A 4879-nucleotide genomic window follows, 5' to 3' on the forward strand; every position below is an offset into this window, starting at 1 on the left:
TTAAGAGCAGTGGACTCGTGATCTGGTGAATTGGGTTCGCGTCTCTGCTCCTCCACCTGCAGCTGCTGGGTGACCTTGGGCCAGTCCCACTTCTCTGACGTCTCTCAGCCCCACTCACCCCACAGAGTGTTTGTTGTGAGGGAGGAAGGGAAAGGAGAATGTGAGCCGCTTTGAGACTCCCTAGGGTATCGATAAAGCGGGATATCAAATCCAGACTCCTCCTCCTCTTCTTCTTCTTCTTCCCGGTTTTCAAACGTAATCCATTCCGGAAGACCATTTGACTTCTGAAACGTTTGAAAACTGAAGCAGTTACTTCCGGAAGCATTTACTTGCGGAAAACTCAAAACGGAAGCCTCGTTTCCTGTTCAACTTTTGAAAACCGAAGCAGGTACTTCCGGCTTTTCGGCATTTGAAAACTGAAACGTTTGACTTCCAAGACGTTCAAAAACCAAAGTACCACCGTATATTTCTGGTATCCATCTGTCACGAGAGACAGTGGAGTGTGCCTCTGGGAGTGAAGTCCAACTGCTGGAGGATCACCGTGCCTGCTGTGGCTGGTACTCATCTCGGTAATTCGTATCTGCTGCCCTCTGCATTATTTTTGCTGCGTTAGCAGCACTGAAGTGACCCTCCGGGACAAGCCTGGGCAGTGTGCATGGAGGTCCTGGGCTGCCCAGACACCAAGACCCGGCCCCCTCGGCCTCGCTGATGGGGTCCAAAGGAAAGCAGAGCAGGATGCTGGGCACCAGCTGCAGGAGTTGCTGGAAGGAATCCTAGAATCCTAGAGTTGGAAGAGACCACCAGGGCCATCGAGTGCAACCCCCTGCCAAGCAGGAAACCCCATCAGAGCACTCCTGACATATGGTTGTCAAGCCTCTGCTTAAAGACCTCCAAAGAAGGAGACTCCACCACACTCCTTGGCAGCAAATTCCACTGTCAAACAGCTCTGACTGTCAGGAAGTTCTTCCTAATGTTTAGGTGGAATCTTCTTTCTTGTCGTTTGGATCCATTGCTCCGTGTCCGCTTCTCTGGAGCAGCAGAAAACAACCTTTCTCCCTCCTCTATGTGACATCCTTTTATATATTTGAACATGGCTATCATGTCACCCCTTAACCTCCTCTTCTCCAGGCTAAACATGCTCCACACAAAGCGCCACCCAGCCATCTTAGGGACTCCACTCTGTATTTCTGTGGGATGTACCATATTTTTCGCTCTATAGGACGCACTTTTTCCCTTCTAAAAAGTAAGGGAAAATGTGTGTGCATCTTATGGAGCGAATGCAGGCTGCGCAGCTAAGCCCAAAGCCAGAACAGGGAGACGGAGCACAGCACAGCACATGCAGAACCTGCTTTCTTGACCCACTCTTGGTCTCTGCTCCATCTGCCATAGTTTGTCTTTGCATGCAGGAAAAGTCCTAGGTTTTGAGACCCAGCAGCTCCCCTTACCTGGTTGAGCCAGCTTAGTTGAAGCCATGGCGGGATTGTGGCCGCTGTCACATGCTGACGGCTTCTAGGAGCCGCAGGTGAGGGAGAGCAGGGTGGGGACCAAAGGTGGACAAACTACCCCAGAAGGAGCACAGTGTCCCCCCCCCAACATCCCATACACCCCTAAATTAAGAAACATTGATATGAAAGTACAATATTAAAAACAGTGCAAAGCAACTTACAATCACCCAAAAATAAGGTGAGCTGTAAAAACATGACAACTCAAGGGTCAAAGGCAAGTTGTGCAATGAAGGTGCCAGGCATGGCACCGTGGGGAGGGAGTCCCACAGCTCAAGGGCCACCACAGAGAAGGCCTCTCCTCCTGGGCAGCCACCCCCAAGCCCCAGAGGGTGGAGGAACAACCAAGAGGGCCTCCTTTACCAGTCTTGGCACCTGAGAGAGTATAGGGAAGCAGGCAGCCTTGCAAGTATTTGGGGCCTGAGTCATTTGGGGCTTTGAACACAAATGCGAGCACCTTGAATTGGGTCTGAAAACAAACAATGGCAGCACCTGTGCTTGGGAGGGGAGGGGGCTCTCGTCTGCACTGGTGCTGGTCCCCCTTGGGCTTCCGCTGTTCAAAGCAGCTCACTTGCCCCGTATCTGTTTGCTACAAGAGGTCACCTCACAGTCCTGGAAGGAGGGTGCAAGGCAAGTTGTGAGAACAGCCGAGAAGCAAAAAATGCACGGACAGGCAGACACCCCTACAATACCGGGCTCGCTTGAATACTTCTCTCTAATTTGGTTGTGCTTGGAATTGAGTTAATTTGTCTGCAGTTTCCGGGTTTCCCGCCAGAGGGAGACATTCCAAAGCGCCAACCCTGTGTAGGACACAGGCATTGAAAGAAGTCTAGGTGACAGCCCAGCAAGTTTTAAAGATTTTTAAGTTCTTTCATGAAACTATAGGGCAAAGGAATACCCTCTGTCTCCTCCTGGGGACCTGTGACTGCCTTTTGGTCTAGTGTATGCCAGGAGAGGCCAGGAGGTTTCCTTGTCTCAAGTGCACATCTTCTTTGGCGATCCCTCGTAGCCGAGTAAGATTGTCTTCCATAAACACGGTTTTAACAATGAGTCCGTAAGTGACTGTGGAGGCCAATTCGGGGCCCACACGTCCTTCCACAGTGGGGACATTGGTTTCCGGGCGGGAGTTGATCACGGTGTCGATTTGCCAAGTGTGCCTCTTAGCACGTTTCTCCCTTGCGTCCTGAGTTCAAGTGTCTTCAAAGCCTAGGACATCTTTGATAAAGGCTGTTATCCAACTGGAGCACTCACAGGCCAGTGTTTCCCAGTTGTCAGTGTTTATACTACATTTTTTAAGATTTGCCTTGAGACAGTCTTCAAACCTCTTTTGTTGAACGCCAGCATTACGCTTTCCATTTTTAAATCCGGAATAGAGTAGTTGCTTGGGAAGACGATCATCAGGCATCTGCACATGACCAGTCCCAACGAAGTTGATGTTGAAGAATCATTCCTTCAGCACGGGTGATCTTTGCTTCTGCCAGTACACTAATATTAGTTGGCCTGTCTTCCCAAGAGATGTGTAAAATTTTTTGGCGACACCGTTGATGGAATCTTTCAATCACACGTGACTTGCATGGGGAGCGCTGGGGTGCCTCTTCTGCTGGGGCCACTCCCTTGAAGGCTGCTCACTAGCTCAAGGGGGGCACAGGAGGGACTGGCCAGTGGCTGGGCAGAAATCCTTTGGCCCACAGTTCCAGAGGTCTTCATAGTGTGAGAAACAAAGGTAAGGAGCATCGTGCAAATGTTCAAGTGTGCATCATGCAGTGATGAGCCAAGCCTGCCAGCTGGTACTGTTCTCTTTTTCTTTTGGCATGGGGGTGGGTGGAGGGGGGCACCTGCTTCTCTCCCCACCTCCACCCCAGTTTTCCCACATGCTGTTACTTAAATCCTGGGAAGAGAGCCCAGAGAGGACTCCCTGAACGACGTCCGAGGGGCTGTGCAGCTCATGCTCTGTGTGGAAATGGATTTCTGTGCGGAGAGGACACAAACAGGCCCACCACCCAGAACGGCAGGAGGGAAAGGGGGGGGTGGGGTGGCGGCAGTGGGGTGTTGCACTGGAAAAGCCACACAGATGAGCCAAGAAAGAGGCAGGCATCCAGCCGGGGCTGATGGGGAGCAGCTGCTTGCTTCCTGAAGGCTGCCCAGCGTGTGCCCAGGACTAAGGAAGGCGGCCAGAGTCACACCTTCTCCAGGACTGTCTCTAGCTGCCTGGCCCCTTCTGCTGTTGGGTCCCAGGGTATACCAGCACACAGGCATGCATGCATGCATGTATGTATGTATTCCCTTGCATGTGAAGACAGGCTCTGCCCGATTGCGCGGATAAGACCAAGAGTGGGTCCTGTGGCCAGGAAGGCAGCTTCTGCTGCAGAGGGAAGTGAGGGGCAGATGGGGCTCACCCACCTGAGAAGGAAAACTCTAATCCTAACCCTCTACTGCCTTGCAGGATATCTTGGGGAGAAGAAAAGACTCAGGAGGAAAACCCACATAAATCCAGAGTTGGATGGTGCCTTGTACTCCTCCTTCTGGCAACTCCAGCAGCCAAGCAGGTGCCAAACGTTTTGCTCTGTTTTCCTTTGGATCCCATCAGTGCAGCCAAGAGGGGGGTCTTGTTGTCTGGGCAGCCCAGGACCCCCATATGCTTGCACCCCAGAGAGGTCACTTTGGTGCTGCCCCAATGCAGCAGTTTGGCTTCACCCCCCGGAGGCGCAGCCCCTTGTCTCTTGAGAAAGGCGGATGCCAACAAGAATCTATAGAGTGGGAGAACCGGCCGGTGCATCTGCTGGGGAGGCGGGTACAGGCTTGCTGCTCCTTGTCTTGAGCACACCAGGCTGAGGAGCCTCCTTGGCTCTCTCAGTGGCCACCCCCGGTTTGCTCAAACAGCCCCTTCCCCTGTCTCCTTTGCGCACTAGGCATGAGGAGAACTGGCCACTTGTTTATTTCTTAATTGCATGAATAGACCGCCTTTTCTCTCTCCACGGAGCTCAAGGTCATGTCCAGGGTTCTCCCCTTCTGCATTTAATCCTCACAACAGCCCTGCGAGGTAGGAGAGGCTGAGAGACAGTGACTGGCCTCAAGTCACCAAAGGAGTTTCATGTTGAGATTGGAACCCTGGTCTCTCCGGGGTCCTCACTGAGTTCCCACAACAACCCTGCGAGGCAGAGAGGGAAATGGTGACTGCTGCCGCTGCCACTCCAGCTTCTTGGCTAAGTGGGTGGTTCAAACCTTGGTCTCTCCCAACCCATAGCCCAGGACTCCTAGCCACTGTGCCCCACTGGTGCTGGCCAGAATGGCAATGGCCTGCTTCAGCTGTAAGGATCCGTCTGCCTGCTTGCTGCTCCTCCCCTCTCCCTACTTGGGCCTGGCTGCGCCTCCTGGGT

Source organism: Podarcis gaigeae (assembly GCF_964106915.1).
Source record: "Podarcis gaigeae genome assembly, chromosome: 14".
In the NCBI taxonomy this organism is placed as follows: Eukaryota; Metazoa; Chordata; class Lepidosauria; order Squamata; family Lacertidae; genus Podarcis; species Podarcis gaigeae.